The 18,785-nt window shown below is 43.9% G+C and overlaps 1 non-coding gene across 1 annotated transcript; it reads right to left on the bottom strand.

The window, feature by feature from the left end:
• Positions 1–14,376: 14,376 nt before the first annotated feature.
• TRNAC-GCA (transfer RNA cysteine (anticodon GCA)) lies at positions 14,377–14,448 on the bottom strand. Its single transcript has one exon. It is a non-coding gene; the product is annotated as a tRNA-Cys (tRNA).
• Between the last annotated feature and the right edge of the window lie 4,337 nt (positions 14,449–18,785).

The raw sequence follows: 18,785 nt of genomic DNA on the forward strand, positions 1-18,785 counted from the left end.
GTTTATGGCATTATAGATAGATAATGCTTTTATGACTTGTTTAGAATTCTTATATTTGCCCTTTAAAATGTTATTGTTTATTTTTATAATTGTCTATAATTTAATAGTTTTTGTTTTGTTTTTAAATAACAAGAAAATAGAGATGATTTCAATATGCTTTTGGCAAGCACTTATTTACAAACAACACATTTTTAGTGTAGCCAGTCTTTTGTCCCAGTGAATGAAAAGATAAATTGGATATAATTGTCACACAATTTTTAAAAATAAATTTATTTATTTATTTATTTATTTTTGGCTATATCGGGCCTTTGTTGCTGTGCACGGGATCTTCTCTAATTGCGTCGAGCAGGGGCTACTCCTCGTTGTAGTGCGCGGGCTTCTCATTGTGGTGGCTTCTCTTGTTGCAGAGCACAGGCTCTAGGTGCATGGGCTTCAGTAGTTGTGGCACGTGGGCTCAGTAGTTGTGGTGCTCGGGCTTAATTGCTCCACGGCATGTGAGATCTTCCCAGACCAGGTATCGAACCCGTGTCCCCTGCCTTGGCAGGCAGATTCTGAACCACTGAGCCACCAGGGAAGCCCACTGTGGGTAAATTTTTAAAGTATATATGACTTAAAATAAAACACTACAACAGTCAAATCCACCAAGGAGGCTTCCAGTGTTCAGCTGAGTAATACAGCTGACCCTTGAACAACATGGGTTAGAACTGTGAAGATCCACTTATATGCAGATTTTTTCAATAAATACGTATACGTGGGCTTCCCTGGTCTGGGAAGATCCCACATGCTGTGGAGCAACTAAGCCCATGCACCACAACTACTGAGCCCATGTGCCACAACTACTGAAGCTCGTGCGCCTAGAGCCCGTGCTCCACAACAAGAGAAGCCACCACAATGAGAAGCCTGCGCACCGTAACGAAGAGTAGCCCCTGCTCTCTGCAACTAGAGAAAGCCCGCGCGCAGCAATGAAGACCCAACGCAGCCAAAAAAAAAAAGAAGTTATACTCAGATTTTTGACTGGGGGGCGGGGGCTGGCACTCCGAAATCCCATGTTGTTCAGATGTCAACTGTAAACTGTTTCATGTTCCTCTGATCACCAAGAACCACCTCACATTCATTCTTTCATTCACTCAAGACCCAAACTGTTTCCTTTTATCAGGAGAAAATATTTTAATAATTATCTTATTTGTTAAATGTTTAAAAAATGAAAGCCATAATCACCACCTTTAATGATGTGGACTGCCCCCCCCAACACGTTTGTGAACTCCTGATCTCTACTTCCTTGCCTTTCCAACACCACCAATCTCAGCCCAGTTCAAAGGTGTTTTATTTCCAAGCTGACATCAGTCCTCCTTTTACATTTCTTCTCTCTCCAGGGGTACAACGGTGGTAATAATGAGTTCTTTACTGGGAAGCAGTTGAGTGGAGAGCTGTAGAATGTGGGCCCTAAGCCATATTACCTAGGTTCAAGCCCTAACTCCACCATTACCAGTATTCCCAAGATCTTGAGAATATCATTTATTCTATGTGCTTTAGGTCATTCAATGATAAAATGAGGACCATAACAATAATTCCTGCTATTCAGTTGGGGTAAGAACTGAATGAGATAATCCATGTAATATAGTTAGAGCAATTGTTAACACAATGAGCACTGGATACATGTAAGATATTCTTGAACACTTACTCTCTGCTGGGATCTTTGCATATCAGATCACTAATTTGCAGGACAACCCTGCAAAGCAGTTTACAGGTATGATACATTTATATCAGATACAGTATATAAGTATGCTTATACATAACATACAGTATATAAGAACAGTTTAAAGAATAATACTAAGGGACTTCCTTGGTGGTCCAGTGGGTAAGACTGTGCTCCCAATGCAGAGACCCGAGTTTGATCCCTGGTCAGGGAACTAGATCCCACGTGCATGCCAAAACTGAGAGTTTGCATGCCCCAACTAAAAGATCCAGCATGCTGCAATGAAGACCCAGCGCAGCCAAAAAAGAAAGTGAGGGAAGGAAGGAAGGAAGAAAGGGAGGGAGGGAGGGAGGAAGGGAGGAAATTAAAAGAGCACACATGACCCACTACTTCGATTAAGAATAGAACAGGGCTTCCCTGGTGGCGCAGTGGTTGAGTCCCCCTTCCGATGCAGGGGACACGGGTTCATGCCCCGGTCCGGGAAGATCCCACATGCTGCGGAGCGACTGGGTCCGTGGGCCATGGCAGCTAAGCCTGCGCGTCCAGAGCCTGTGCTCCGCAACGGGAGAGGCCACAACAGTGAGAGGCCCATGTACCGCAAAAAAAAAAAAAGGAATAGAACATTACCAGTTCCTTAGCAACCTAAATGTCCATTGAAAGAGGAATGGATAAAGAGGATGTGGTACATATATACAATGGAATAAATTAGTCATAAAAAAGAACAAAATAATGCCATTTGCAGTAACATGGATGGACCTAGAGATTGTCATACTGAGTGAAGTAAGTCAGACACAGAAAGACAAATATCATATGATATCACTTATATGTGGAATCTAAAAAACGGATACAAAAATGAACTGACTTACAAAACAGAAGTAGAGTCACAAATGTAGAAAACAAACTTATGGTCACCAGGGGATAAGGGGAGAAGGGATAAGTTGGGAGATTGGGATTGACATATACACACTACTATATATAAAACAGATAGCTACTAATAAGAACCTGCCGTATAGCACAGGGAACTCTACTCAATGCTCTGTAATGGCCTATATAGGAAAAGAATCTAAAAATGGATATATGTATAACTGATTCACTTTGCTGTACACCTAAAACTAACACAACTTGTAAATCAACTATACACCAATAAAAAAAATTTTTTAAAGAATACCAGGGCTTCCCTGGTGGCGCAGTGGTTGAGAGTCCGCCTGCCGATGCAGGGGACACGGGTTCGTGCCCCGGTCCGGGAAGATCCCACATGCCACGGAGCGGCTAGGCCCGTGAACCATGGCCACTGAGTGTCCGGAGCTTGTGCTCCGCAACGGGAGAAGCCACAACAGTGAGAGGCCCGCGTACAGAAAAAAAAGAAAAAAAGAAAAAGAACATTACCAGTTCTTTATTTTTATTTATTTATTTATAAAAAATTTTTTTAAACCAGAACACTTAATGCATGACTAGCCGTTGAAACCCATAAGATGAACTGTATGCTGCAACAGCTGCCCTCTTGGGTTTAGGTGTTGCTCCTTCACAGAATCCATGCCTGAATCCACAGCATACAATTTTCAGGTGCCTCATTCACTGGTCAAGGCGATATTTTGTCTTTTAGCCTTGGCACTCCATTATACTTTCTCTTCCTCTTGGCCAGGTAGCCACATTTGCCACAGGTTGACTTCTGAAGGTGGGAGGCGGCAAAATGTATGCACCTTACTGTGACGCTTTCTCAGTGATGACATCCCCTTCCTAACCTCTTCTGTGGCCAAGACCAAAGAGATTACCAGTTCTTTAGAAGCCCCTCCAGTGACACTATCCTTCCTCCTCCCCTCCCTTCCCTTTGCTCTTTCTCTTTTCCTTTCCTCCCTCTGTACATTCTTTCTTCCATTCTCCTCCTTTTAAAGAATTCCCTCTTTTTTTTTCTTTCCGCACTCTGCTATTTCACAGCTATGAAACCTAGAGCAACATACTTAATTCTTATGGACTTCAGTATCCTTATCTATAAAATGGGAATAATAAGAACAATACCTACCTTACAGGCTCGTGGTAAAATTTAATGAGATAGTGTTTGTGTGAGGGTTAAATGAGATAATCTATGTGAAACCTTAGCACAGACCTTGGCATATGGTTGGAAGTCAATAAATAGTTGTTTATATATTTATTATTATTTTAAAATCATTTCTTCTCTGATGGAAGAATTCTGTGGTATAATGGAAATAGGCCTTTGGAGTCATAGAGACCTGGGTTCAAATTGTGATTCCATTATATACCAGCAGTGGCTTAATGAAAGTCACTAAACCTCTCCATCTATAAAATGGGGGTGATGATACTAATGGTCAGTAATTGACCACACAGGGTTGTTGTGAGGATCAGAAGAAATGACACATAAAGTACCCAGTAATCAGTTAAAACCTTTCCCTTCCTCTCTCCTTTTCTTCCTCTTTCTTTGATAAATTTTCTTCCCAACAGGGCTATTAAAAGCAGCTGTGTGCTTGTGCAGTTTCTCCTAAACTCTGGATTCAGCTCGGCAAGTGTTTAACAAGCACCCACTAGGTGGCTACAAACACCTTCCTGGCTGGTGTGCTGTTATGCCTAGGACACTAATCCCCTTTGAGAAAATGAAGTTCTAGGATCATCTCCATTCCTGGGTCTGGACCCCTGGGATAATTTTTTCAATAATTTCTAAAAAGAAGAAAGAATAAGAAGTTGCTGAATACAACTCTAGGCCCTAACCCCAAGCTTGTCACACACGACAGCTTCAGTAACAACTTTATCCAGTCATGTGCTGTCCCAACTAACATTCTCCAGCTGCCCTAGGGGTTTGTAATACAGTGAAGGTTGACACACCTGAGGCCTTTCCCAGAATAAACTCCATTGTCTTCTCCTACTATGATCCCAGCTCTGGCCAACAGATAGAGCCATTTCCTCCCTCCCTTCTCTTCAAACTGCCTAAGCAGAAAAGCTGTTGCTCAAAAGATGTGTGGTCCAGGAATGGGAGAACTGTGGCCATCACCAGACACCAGAGCTAAAGAAGGGTGAGGGCTGACTACTACCAGGAAGAATCTATTACATCTAAACTGGTGAGGACAGAAAGAACAGTCAGTTCCCATCAGGGTTTCAGCCCTACGGATATCTGGGACTGTTTAGTTTTTTGTTGGGGCTGGGAGAGGGCTGTCCTGTGCATTTTAAGATGTTTAACATCCCTAGCTGCTAGCCTCTAGATGCCAGTAGCATTCCCCTCCCCAACCAAAAATGCCTGTGACAACCAAAAATGTCTCAGACATTGCCAAACGTCCCCTGTGGGGCAGAATCACTCCTAGTTGAGAACCACTGGTTTGCAGCCACTAATAGTGTTGGGGCAATGGTCTATATAGAATAGACTCCTGGGGACCTTCAGGGGATGTACTCTGAGGGCCACCTGCCCTGACAGCCCAGTTTCCAATGCTTGGGAGTTGCGGGAAGGCCCTTAAAACAAGGAAACTAGCCCTCACCTGTTGAGTAAGAAAAGCTAAGGGGGTCACAAACAGAAGGGAAGAGAGCAAATGTGGAGTTGAAACCCTCATGGTTAGGATTAGACTGTGAGGTGTGGTTTATTTTTTTATTTTTAATTAATTATTTATTTAGTTATGGCTTCGTTGGGTCTTCGTTGCTGCGCGCGGGCTTTCTCTAGATGCAGCGAGCAGGGGCTACTCTTCGTTGTGGTGCGAGGGCTTCTCCTTGCGGTGGCTTCTCTTGGTGCGGAGCACAGGCTCTAAGCGCTTGGGCTTCAGTAGTTGTGGCACGTGGGCTCAGTAGTTGTGGCACACGGGCTTAGTTGCTCCACGGCATGTGGGATCTTCCCAGACCAGGGCTCGAACCCGTGACCCCTGCATTGGCAGGCGGATTCTTAATCTCTGCGCCACCAGGGAAGTCCCTATTTTTTTTAAATATTTATTTTATTTATTTGGCTGCACCGGGTCTTAGTTGCGGCAGGTGGGCTCCTTAGTTGTGGCATGCAAACTCCTAGCTGCAGCATGCACGTGGGATCCATTTCCCTGACCAGGGATCGAAACCGGGCTCCCTACATTGGGAGCATGGAGTCCCAACAACTGCGCCACCAGGGAAGTCCCCAGGTGTGGTTTATTTTAATCTCTAAAGATAAAGAAACTGAGGCTCAGCGATCAAGCAACTTGCCTAAGGTCAAACACCTAGGAAGTGATAGAACTAGATTTCAAACCCAGGACTATCTCCAAAGCCTTATGCTGCAACTCTGGGACTCCTGGAGCCTTATTTATGCATTCATTCATCCATCTGTTCATTTAACAGCTACTTAGTTTCCACTATGTGCCAAGCTCTGGGAATAGAGTGATAAACAAGATAGTCAGTCCCTACATTCATGGACCGTGTTGTCTAATGGGAGATAAAAATGACAAAGAAACAATCATACAAGGAATTAGTCAACAACAGTTATAAGAGCAGTGAAGGAAACACTTAGGGAACTAGACCTGTGCTAGACTATGGCCAAAGATGGCTCTAAGTCCTTCTATCCCTAGATACATGCCCTTTTACAAGGTGACTTTTCATCAAGAAGTGAGTCTATTTCTCTGCTGTTGAATTTGTGCTGGCCCTATGACTTTCTTTAACCTATTGGTTAAACAAATGCAGTAGAAGTGACATTATATGACTTCTGGGGACCTTCAAGGGATGTACTCTGAGGGCCACCTGCCCTGAAAGCCCAGTTTCCAATGCTTGAGAGTTGGAGGAGGCATCAAGGGACCTTACAGCTTCTACTCTCACCCTCTTGCTGCCCTGAAGCCACCATGTAAGGAAGCCCCAGGTTAGCCTCCTAGCTGTCTCAGGCATTCTAGTTGTCCCAGCTGTTTCCACCATTTTGGCTGAGGCTCCTTACAATGAGCAAGGCTATCTAGGAACAGCTAGCAGCCAGTCAACCCAACAACTGACAGTGGCTGCAGAGGTCACCCAGGCAAGACTGAGCCCAGTCAAACTGCAGAATCATGAGCAAATGGTTAAGGGAAGTTTGTTATCCAAAGACAGAAATCCAGTTGAAGGTCCTAACCTGATCTGGGGGTGGGGAGTGGGTCAGGGGAGGCTTCCTTGAAGACATAGGTTCAAGCTGAGACCTGGAGAATAAGTGGGAGTCAGCCTGGTAGAGCATGGGGGAAGAGTATCCAGGCAGCAGAGACCACCATTTGAAGGCCTTGAGCTAAAAATGGAACTGTGTTTGTCTGAGGTCCTACGCAGGGAATGGTGGCACGAGATGGTCTAAAGAGAGAGGCAAGCCCAGCATTGCAGGCAGTGACCAGTGAGTGAAGTGCTTTACTTACCACCCACCACCCATCTCCATCTCCATCCTGGACCGACTTTTTATCACATTCTGAATACATCCATGGGCTGTTTCAAGCATGTAAATTTCATCCACTGTGTATGTCAAAGAATTAAAAAGTTGAAAATACAGATGCACGTTAACCTGCCTCCCAGAAGCTTGCAAAAGGTTGAGTCACAGTCTTCTGGGGATGAATGATATGAAGATGACAAGGCAGCCTGAGCACATGGTAAAAAATGTATTTTTAATAGCTGCGATGACCGTCTAAGCTATTATGGCCCCATCTTCACTGATCTCAGCTCATACTTAAATGGAAATTTACTTGAAAAGCCCTTTCTTTGTATAATGGGAAGGCAGGCTTGTCCAATTCCATTTCCCCAAGGTAATAGCTCCAGGATGTAATGGGACGCCTCGCTACCAGCCCTGCTCATCGGGGGCTCAGAGCCTGGGTACCCCCCCTTCTCAGTGTTCTTTATCCCTATTACTCAATAAGGTCCCCCCTAAGGATGCCTCACCTCCAAGGTCAATGCTGAGAACTGTTAGGAGGAGGGAGAATTGACTGGGCTGATATCACTGTGTTGCTCATTCTCTTTGCGATGGGGGAAGATGATACAGCGGGAGCTCCTTCTGCAGGGGCAAAGAGCTAAGCCTGATCACAGCAGGCTTCCCATCAGGCAGGCTTCCCTCAGGACAACCACAGGACCCCACACCCAGGCTGTTCATTGGTTCCAACCACCCGAGGGAGGAGGGCAGGAGTGGGGTGGCTCTGTCCTTATCCAACCTAGCAACTCCTGCTTTCTCTCCTATCCCAAGAGGGTCCCACTGCGAAGCACTACAGAAGAGGGAATCATTCACATTTTTTTTTTTTTTTTTTTTTTTTTTTTTTGGCGGTACGCGGGCCTCTCACTGTTGTGGCCTCTCCCGTTGCGGAGCACAGGCTCCAGACGCACAGGCTCAGAGGCCATGGCTCACGGGCCCAGCCGCTCGGCGGCATGTGACATCCTCCCAGACCGGGGCATGAACCCGTGTCCCCTGCATTGGTAGGCGGACTCTCAACCACTGCGCCACCAGGGAAGCCCCAATTCACATTTTTTTCACTACAAAAGTGAATATTTACTTAGGATAATAAAATAAATCATACAAAATTACACATTAAAAAAAATGACAGGGATTTACTTGGCGATCCAGTGGTTTAAGGCTCCACGCTGCCATTGCAGGAGGCGCTTGTTCGATCCCAGATTGGGGAACTAAGATCCGCGTGCCGCGTAGTGCGGCCAAAAAAAAAAAAACAACTGACAAATCCCATAAGCATTACAAAATCCGAGGGGGGGGAAACATGTTTTTATTAATTAACTTCCTGACATACCTCCATAATACATTTTTTCCTACATTTTAGCCTGCAATTTTTTTTCTTTAAATTTGAACGCTTTCACTTTACCAACCCTGACTTACAAGAGCTTCCTTTTGTTTTTCGTGCTCTTGTTTTTTTTGTTAAGGTATAAGATACATACAATAAAATGTGAAAAGTACCCATTTTCACATGTGAAAAGTAATTTGATCTTAAGTGTACAATTCAAGGTTTGTTTGTTTTTTATATATGCACACACTCATAAAACCACCACCCAGATCAAGGTAAAGAACATTTCTGACAGGTGTTTACTCTTAATCCAGTTCTATTACCAATACCTTTTTTTTTTAATTGACTGAGGTTCAGGTATTAGGCTATGAGCTTTATGAAACATGATATCATTTGATCCTCATAACAAATTACCACTATCATCTCCATTTTACAGATGAAGAAACTGAGGCTTCAAGAATTTAAATGCCTTGCAAAAGGTCACCCACAGAAGCAGGTGCCAATGTGGCACTCAAACCCGGATCTGCCAGACTCCAAGGCTCATGTGCCTAACCACTGCTATAGCAGGGGGCATCTACTGGCATCATTTCAAAGTAACCTACTGCCTCCCCCATTTTTGTTTTATTTTACTTATGTTCTCCAGGAACCTCTGGGCTTCCCTTTAAAACTTGGATGGAACAAGCTCCACTTTCAGCATACCCGCTCCTGTGAGCTCATTGCCTGGCTCCCGCCCCCTGAGGAAGACATCAGAGGACCCTCTACCAGCCCACTGTTTCTGGCAGCACAGTGACCACTCCACTGAGCTTGCGGCCCCTCCTGAGAAAACAGCTCCATTCTCACACTTCCCAGGGTCCATGAGTGTAGAAAGCACAGCTCAGACCCGAGAATGCTCTTTATCTGGAGTTGGAATGGAAAAGTCACTCAGTCTTTGAACAAGTCCTGCTTCAGCCACTTCCTAATCAAGTAACCACGAGCAAGTTGTTTTATCTCATAGAATGAGAGTTTCCTCAACTGGAGTAGGAGGGTACTAAGAGAAGCTCGCTCATAAAGTTGTTCTGAGGATGAGATGAGATCATGCCATGCAGACAGTCATTACACAAAGATTGTTGCATTTCCAACAGGCAGGGGGTCCGGTGTCCCTTCACACTTGCCAGATTACCTGCTGGGTCCAGGTCAGGAAAGGATCAATCACAATAAAATTACAGAGTGGTGGCAAATAAAAATAAGAAGTAAGGGAGAAGAAGGGAGCCAGGAAGATGAAAGACCTGGGCAGAGAGAGGGTGAAGTACAAGCTGAGAGTCCTGAGCTGGCACCTCAGACTCAGGAAGGAGCCCTCCCTGGGGCAGCCTGGCACTGAGCATTTAGGCCTTCCCTGTCTTTGGATAGCCTCCCAGACAGCTCACAGCTTGCACCTGCCTACTCCAAGGCCCACCTGGTTGTTGGAGGCTAATGAAATCCCCCTTTCTCCCTTCCTTCCTGCTTTGTCCTCCAAGCTGAGGCTGGTCCCAAGCTGACCCAAATCCGGTAAACATATCTCCACGGTGTTGACCTCATGCTGAGGAGGCATCTGGCTCAGTCCCAGCTCTTTCTGCCAGGGGACACACAGAGACATGCATCCCATCCTCTAACACCCTCCCCCTGCGCCCCCCCTCAACACTCGCAACCTGGGCAAGAGAAATGCATCTTCTCTGCTGCCTCTCTAATTTGAGAAGGTAGACAAGAAGGCTAAACCCACTCCCACCTACACGGTCTGAAGAAGACTCATGAGTGCCCATTCGTAGAGCAGCACTAGGGGCCAGGGGACGGGGGTACGCACTTGCCCTAGCGCACTTGCCTTAGTAAGTGCTAACTGCTATGCCTAAATTTCTCTAACCCGTACAACCCTGGGAGAGAAGTGTTATTTCCTCCTTTTTACCCATGAGGAAACAGGGTCTGAAAAGTTAACAGTGTGGCACAAGGTCAGTGGGTGGCCAAGCCAGAATCCAAACTCAGGTTTATCTCTAAAACCTAGTTGCTTTAACTCATACATTTCGATCTAAATTAACTTTTTGTAGTAAATGCTAATGTTCCCAGCTCAGAGTTGAAAAAACTAAGTCTCAGAGAAATTTAGCAACTCACCTGCAATCACACAATTATTCTTTTGCCCCATAACTCTGCAATTACATGATGATACCTTTGCCCCATTAACTCTCATTTGCTAATCTCCTGCATCCCTGTTGACTGCCCTCATGGAGCCTGTCATTTCTTGCCTCAGGTTGGAGATGACTGGGTGAGCATCCTTCCTCCCAGTCTGCCACCCAAGGTGCCTAGTGAGTGCCTAGCTGTTGGCCTCCATGCTTAGTCAGTCCTTGCTACTTGAAATTGATCCCAAATGGCTGCCAGAGCCTCTCCTCAGCCTCTGCCTCTGAGGGTCCCTTGGGCCCAAAGAAGTGTGATGACCTCAGATTGGGCCAAAGGCAATAACAAGGAGCTGCCGGCATCAAGCCTGGGGTAGCAGACAGAAGGCCCCAGAGCAAGTCTGATTTAATCCTGTAATGGAAGGTGACTCAAATAAGGCTTTTATCAACCCTTCCTAGGCTGTGGGGAAAAAAGGACCACCCCAGAGTCATGGAGAGATGCTTTCCACTGTCCTAGGGCTGCCCAAGGGTCCCTGAAGGCCTGGCCCCACTGGAAGGACCAGGGGAAAGCAGAGGTATCAAGGGGCACTTGGAGGAATTTGTCTCAAATTTTCAGGACTGAGGGGACAGGAGGGAGAGGAGGAGACTTGGGAATTCATATGTTCAGGCAGAGAGGATATTAAACCCTAACACTTAAAATAATAACAATAACAATAATAACCGCTATAATTTATTAGGCATTGTACTAGGCTTTTAAATGCTTATGCAGTAGGTACCATTATCATCCTTATTATAGAAGAGAAAATCAGACTCAGGAAGGTAAGTCACACAGTTACTAAAACGGGAGAGCTGGGACTTCCACCTAAATCTGCCTGATTCCAATGCCCTCTGGCCTCACCATGACGCAGATGGATGGTACACAATCACTCTTACTCACACACATCTTCACTCCCGGAACCTTTGTTTGTCAGCACCTCAGGCACTTCGCCTCTTCCTGGAAGAATTCCAGGAAGCTTTATGTAACCACAAGCTGCAGCCTCCCCAACACCATAAAGGGGAGAAAATACAGGATAAAGCTAGGTGAGCTGACCAATCAGGAGCAGAAAGGCTACACAGCCCCCACCTCTGAACCCCCAGGGGCAGCCATACCAAAGGCAAAGTGGTATCTGGCCTTCTGCCAACTGCTTTCTCTGTCCCTCGCCCCCTCCCCCAGCCCTAAGCTCCCTACCCTCACTTCTCATTTTTTTTCCTAGATCAACTTTACTTTCCAAGCCCCTACTCCACTCATCTTGTTCATTCAGGAACACTTCTAAGTACTCATTGTTAGCAATAGACTAGGGATTCACCTCCCTTGCCAGAGAGAAACACATACAATGCAATATTAATAGCAATAATAGCTAACACTTACTGAGCACTTACTATATGCCAGTCACTTTTCTTTCAATTTGAGCTTGAAAATGCAGGCAGAACAAGCAGTAGCTTTTATGTCAATTACAAGGAGACTAAGTCAGACAAGGGGAGGGATCTAATGTTCCATAAGCTTTCTCTGCATGGAGGCCCAGTACCCTCAGGAGACAGAGGAGCATGGTAACAAAGATCATGGACTCTGGGCTCAGGCCACCTCGGGTCTGAGGTCAGCTCCATTACTGGCTAGCTATGGATTTGTAGACAAGCTAATTCTCTGAGTCTCAGTTTCTTCCTTGATAAAATGTAAATAATAGTACTTATCTCCTAAGGCTGTTGAGAGGATTAAAGAAATGATGTTTGTAAAGTGTTTAGCAAACTCCCTAACCCATAATAATCAATCAATTTTTAGCAATTATTATTACTTATTAAAATAGTGTTAGGATGAAATAGCTAAATTGCAAACTTTTTTAAAGCTCTTCAGACCTAAGCAGGATTTTTTTTTTTTTAATTGCATGGTTGTAGTTGATTGGACTTAAAACTACCGTGCTCCTTGGGACTAAGAGGTCAAGGGCTTTCCACATCATTCTGCCTGCTGCTTGGAAGCATACTTGGCAGGAGCTGTTGTAACAGAAGTGGTTTGGGGCAAGTACCTATAGATCTAATTATCTGGGCTTGAGCAGAAATTACCACTGGGAGAGCCGCAGGGGCAGCATTTTTGGATTTGTTTGCTTCATACATTAGTTTGCTAGAGCTGCCTAGCAAACTAATGTGATAACAAAGTACTACAAAACGGGTGGCTTAACCAACAGGAATTCATTGCATCACAGTTCTGGAGGCTGGATGTCCAAAATCAAGGTTTGAGCAGAGTTGGTTCCCTCGACGGCTGTGAGAGAGAATCTGTTCCAGGCCTCTCCCCTAGCCGGTGGTTTGCTGGCCATCTTTGGTGTTCTTGGCTTATAGTATCACCACCTTGATCTCTGCCTTCACCTTCACACGACATTCTCCCTGTGCACTTGTCTATGTCCAGTTTTTGTCTTTTTATAAGGACATTAGAGGTACTGGATTTGAAGCCCACCCTTCTCCAGTTTGACCTCATCTTTTTTTTTTAATTGAGGTGTAGTTGATTTACAATGTTTCTGTAACAGCAAAGTGTACAGCAAAGTGATTCCGTAAGTTATTACAAGATATTGAATATAGGTCCCTGTGCTATACAGTAGGTCCTTGTTGCTTATCTATTTTATATTATATATACTAGTGTAGATCTATTAATCCCAAATTCCTAATTTGTCCTTGCCCCCCCCTTTCCCCTTCGGTAACCATAGGTTTGTTTTCTGTGTCTGAGTCTATTTCTGTTTTGTAAATAAGTTCACTTGTATCAATTTTTTAGATTATACATATAAGTGAGATCATATGATATTTGTCTTTCTCTGTCTGACTTACTTCACTTAGTATGATCATCTTTAGGTCCATCCATGTTGCTGCAAATACCATTACTTCATTCTTTTTTATGGCTGGGTAAAAATCCACTGTGTGCGTGTGTGTGTGTGTATATATATATATATATATATATATATATATATATATATATATAAAACACATCTTCTTTAGCCATTCATCTGTAGATGGACATTTAGTTTGCTTCCATGTCTTGGCTATTGTAGTCCTCATCTTAACCATATCTGAAATGGCCCTGTTTCCAACTAAGGTCACCTTCTGAGGTACTGGAGGTTAGGATTTCAACATATAAATTTGGGGGGATGGTGCAATTCAACCCATATCATGTTAGAATTTCTTGACTAAGCTCATGACTTTAAACTCTGGAAAAAAATTTAAGAATTTGTGGGTGTTCATGTTGACCCTCTAAGTCCATGAACCCTTCCTCTCCACCCTTCTCATCTACCTACTTTTCAATACTTCTACCCCAGAATTAGAGTCCTCTTCAAAATCACCATTTTACTTTCCAAAGCTTTCAAACTCCTTTTCAGTGTGTGATGACCATACTGAGGGCTCAGTAATTATCCAAAAATTACTTGTCGAATAGGCACTAAGCTCTATGAAAACCACAGCAATCAAGACCCAGTACCTACCCTCACAAAGCTACTGAGTAGATAGCAGAGCATTTACTTTAATTTTAATTTAATTTTAGAGCATTTTCCTTTTTTAAAAAATAAATTTTATTTATTTATTTATGGCTGCTTTGCGTCCTTGTTGCTGCACGTGGCCTTTCTATAGTTGCAGCGAGCGGAGGCTACTCTTCATTGCAGTGCGCAGGCTTCTCATTGTGGTGGCTTCTCTTGTTGCGGAGCACAGGCTCTAGGCACGTGGGCTTCAGTAGTTGTGGCACGTGGGCTCAGTAGTTGTGGCACGCAGGCTTAGTTGCTCCGTGGCATGTGGGATCTTCTTGGACCAGGACTCAAACCCATGTCCCCTGCATTGGCAGGCGGATTCTTAACCACTGAACCACCAGTGAAGCCCAGAAAAGTAGACAAGGGGGCACCTGGATTTGAACAGGGGACCTCTTGATCTGCAGTCAAATGCTCTACCACTGAGCTATACCTCCTCTCATTTTCCTTTAAAATCTGGCTCCAGCACCAACTTTTGTCACATTTTCATAATCATTGTAGCTAATAAAACATTTATGGATTTTAATCTGTATGCCAGGCAGCAGGCAAAGAATTTACATTCACTACTTCATTTAATACTTGGATCAATGATATGAAGTGGGTACATTATTGTCCCCACTTTACTGACGGGGATAATAGACATTTATAATTATATACTCTCAGATAGCTTTTCCCTGTTTATTTTTTTTACAATTTTCTTTCTTTTTTTTTTTTTTTTGGCCACACCATGCGGCTTAGTTCCCCAACCAGGGATTGAACCCAGGCCCTCAACAGTGAAAGTGTGAAGTCCTAACGACTGGACCGCCAGGGAATTGCCTTCCCTGTTTCTTTAATTAGCTCAGTGTAAGTCCTCTAACCCCACCCATCCTTAGGTCCTCAATATCCCTTTAGACAAAGTGAGAGAGTGGCATGGACATATATACACTACCAAATGTAAAATAGATAGCTAGTGGGAAGCAGACGCATAGCACAGGGAGATCAGCTCGGGGCTTTGTGACCACCTAGAGGGGTGGGACAGGGAGGGTGGGAGGGAGACACAAGAGGGAAGAGATATGGGAACATATGTGTATGTATAACTGATTCACTATGTTATAAAGCAGAAACTAACACACCATTGTAAAGCAATTATACTCCAATAAAGATGTAAAAAAAAAATCCCTTTTGAAACTACATGATCATATAATACAATTTTTTTGAGAACTTCCAGGTGCTGTTGCAAATCAAACATTTTGAGCCTTTCCATATAATGACAAAATATTCAAGAAAACATGGGGGAAAAAAGTTTCTCAACTAGTTTGTTGATAATTTGATTCATAACTGGTTTTACTGATTTGTGCTTACTAGTTAACTGAGGTATGGGTGTGTTTTGAGTATATAAGCTCATTTGTAAGAAAACCATTCAAGTTTTTAAAGAAGTGTGTTTTACCTTATAAAGGGACAACATTGCCCTTGTCCTAGAATAGTCTCTTTGGGTTGCAAGGAAAAGAGAGGCACTCGTGCTAGTGTAAGAAAAGGTGAGTACTAATGGTTGGGTGTGTAGACTGCATAGACTTCAAGGACAGGAAATTAGCATGGCTAGGCCTTATGGAACTGAAAAAATCATCAGGAACAAGTCCATTTCCATCATTTTCACATAGACTAAAGCTAAATGGCTTCTTCTTTGTATATGTCTCTGTACTTCTCCGTATCAGTTTCCTCAGCTCATCCATCAGCTGTACTAGTTCTGGAGTCTACATGACGCCCCACAATTGACTGCTTCAGTTCCCAAAAGAGGAATCTGATCTGTCTAGTTTAGGTTAAGTGTTCACTTGTGGTCCAACCAACAAATGGCCAAGGGGACAGGGTCATATGGCACAAACATGGCTGCCCAGGTCTAGCTATTTGGCAAGAACTATGATTGGGAACAGTTCCTAGAGAAGTGGACCATAGATGACAAACCAAAGTATGAATACTAGAGAGTTCTGAAGACTATAATGACCTAGTTGACCAGACTCCCTATTTTGTTCCAAAATATTAGTTGGCAGATAAATTTGTGAACAATTCTAACATGGCTACCATTTCTTAAGCTCTCACCTTAGTATCTTATTTAACTTCACAACCCTTCCAGATAGGCATTATCATTCCTGTCTTACAGATGAGAAATCTGAGGCTCAGCAAGATTAAGTGAGAAGTAGTCACGTCACGGTGAGCTAGGATTGGAACCTGGGTCTATTTGACTCCAAATCCTGTACTCTTAACTTCTAGGAGTAGGAGACTTATGCTATTACTGTAAAAAGCAGTTTTTTAGCTACTGTTCTAGCTTACAACCATAACCTCAAATATATTTGTAAGGTCTACAAACTTCTTTAAATTGCATCTACATCAATGACTCATATGAGTCCCTAGCAACCTGTGCAGTAGTCAGGGCAAGCTCAAATGAAGTGCCTCGAATTCTTCTTATCACATTGTAGATTCACCTTGCCCATTGGACCAGTGAGTGAGAAGTAGTAATCAGACAGCTGACTTGGCAGCTACAATCCACAGAAGATGTGTACATCGAATGTTAGATGTGAGCAAATGCTTCTAAATCAATTGGACTGCCCTAGAGATTTGGCTGGCAATGAATGAGAGTGTGAGGTGCTTTTGACACACGCATCCAGCATCTGATTTGAGCGAAAATGTCCAAGGGCACAGGTGGGACTCCCAGCCCCAGGCTCTAGACTGTGGTAGCTGAAGACCTAATCTGCTGTCTGCAACTGGATTGCATCAAGGGCAGTTTCTGGTCTCCTGGTTCTCCTGAATCATTGGGAGTTGTGTGGGTTAAGAAGCTCCTCTCCCCAACTCCCACCCCCACCTTTAAACACCCTTCTCTAGCAAAGTTTGGTCTCTGTAGCCCCTTTGCCGGTAATAGGAGATGGTACTTCTCCCCCGCCCACCAAGTTCAGAAAGGAAAGCACAACAAGATTTCTTGTTCGCTGAGAAAACTACCTCCTTTACATTTGGCTTCTTTTCCATTGAGATCAAAAGTTGCAAATCAATCAGGAGAAAACTGCCCTCGGGACTGTTGAGCAGACATTTTCACTCAAATCAGATGCTGCATGTGTGTGTCAAAAGCATCTCATACTCTCATTCATTGCCAGCCAAGTCTCTAGGGAGGTCCAATTGATTTAGAAGCATTCACTGCACACATCTGTGGATTGTAGCTGCCAGGCCAGCCATCTGATTACTACTTCTCACTCACTGGTCCAATGGGCAAGGTGAATCTACAATGTGATAAGAAGAATTCGATGGAATGAAAGACAGAGCAGCTGTCCTCCACACTCCAGGATCAGCAAGCTGAGAAAACTGAAGGTACTAAAAATTAACCAGGTTTTGAAGCTATCATTGAACATTTACCACATACCAAGGGTTTGGCATACATTAGTTCATTTAATCATCAAAACAACTCTGGTAACTAGATGTTATTAATATCTTCATTTACAGGTATAAACAATATTTTAGCTATGGAAAGCAGAATTTCTTAAACATAATAAATTATGAATAGGCTTTATGAGTGGATCATCATCTCTAAAACTAATTTCTCTCACAAAAGGGACCTGGGAAGAGCTCTCTGGGCAGGGTGGTTAAATGGTTATCACTTTTACTGCTTTGCCTCACTATCATCTTCTGCAAAAAAAAAACTTTAAGTGCACTTCTGTAGTCAGACAGATCTGGATTCCAATCACGGCTCTTAGAGTAATCAGGAAAGTGAACTCACTCTTAGTATTTCAAACAGAGGGAATTTATTTATTTATTTATTTAAAAAATAAAAAGAACTTTATTATTACCTGTTACATCTCCTATATTCCCCTCCTACCCCCTCCAAACAGAGGGAATTTAATACTGTGGCCACTCAGGTAATGGAAGAACCGAGAAGCCAAACAGGGGAAAGTGAGGTGACCCAGAGATTAGCAAGAGCAGGAAACCGCTACCATCCCTGGTCTGGAGTCCAAAGTAAGGGAGATAGAGCCCAGAAGCTGCCAAGGCTGAGGGTCCCCTGTTTCCTCCTGTCCTCAGCCCCCTAATCTCGAGCCAGTGGCTCCCATTGGCCAAACCCAAACAAAATTCAGCGACAAGGAAGCCTGGGAAATGTTGCCTGCTGGGAGGTGGGTTTGGGGTAGAGGGGTCAGGGGAACCCATTTGTGACACAGAGTATCATAAGGGGAGCAATGGATATGAGGGCAAACAGGCAAATGATGGACCCAGTTCTTGCTAGTATCAAATTCCACCTTTATAAAACAATTTCTGTCTTACAATGTTGTTGTGAGAATTAAAGGAGCAAATCTAAAAGAAGTGCACAGTCCCTGGCACATAGTTTGGAGGCAGCTCTAACTAATTTTCCCCAGACAGGAAAACAAGATTCAGACAGATGAGGTGATTTGCTTAAGGAAAGAGCTTGGGGTTTCTTTGGCGGAGACTGGTGTGATCTTGGGCCCGTCACTTTATTTCTTTGAGCCTCAATTTCCTTACTCTACCAACTCACTGGGTTGCTGAGGAGATTAATTCTGTCTGCAGATACTGATATTTACTAAGCACCTACCATGTGCCAGGCTCTGTGAGTGCAGATAAACAAGGCAGACTCACACAGTCCCTGCCCTCCTGCAGTTTACAGTCTGGTTGGGGAACAGACATGATAAGAAAGTTGTACAGACCACCATGAAATGACGCTGTGATAAAGGCCATGAAGAAGTCAGTACTGGAAGGGTGGGTTACATCGTGGCCTGGCCTAGTCTGGGAAGGTCAACTTGGCTTCCTT

This window comes from Pseudorca crassidens, chromosome 3 (genome assembly GCF_039906515.1).
Source record: "Pseudorca crassidens isolate mPseCra1 chromosome 3, mPseCra1.hap1, whole genome shotgun sequence".
Taxonomy (NCBI): domain Eukaryota; kingdom Metazoa; phylum Chordata; class Mammalia; order Artiodactyla; family Delphinidae; genus Pseudorca; species Pseudorca crassidens.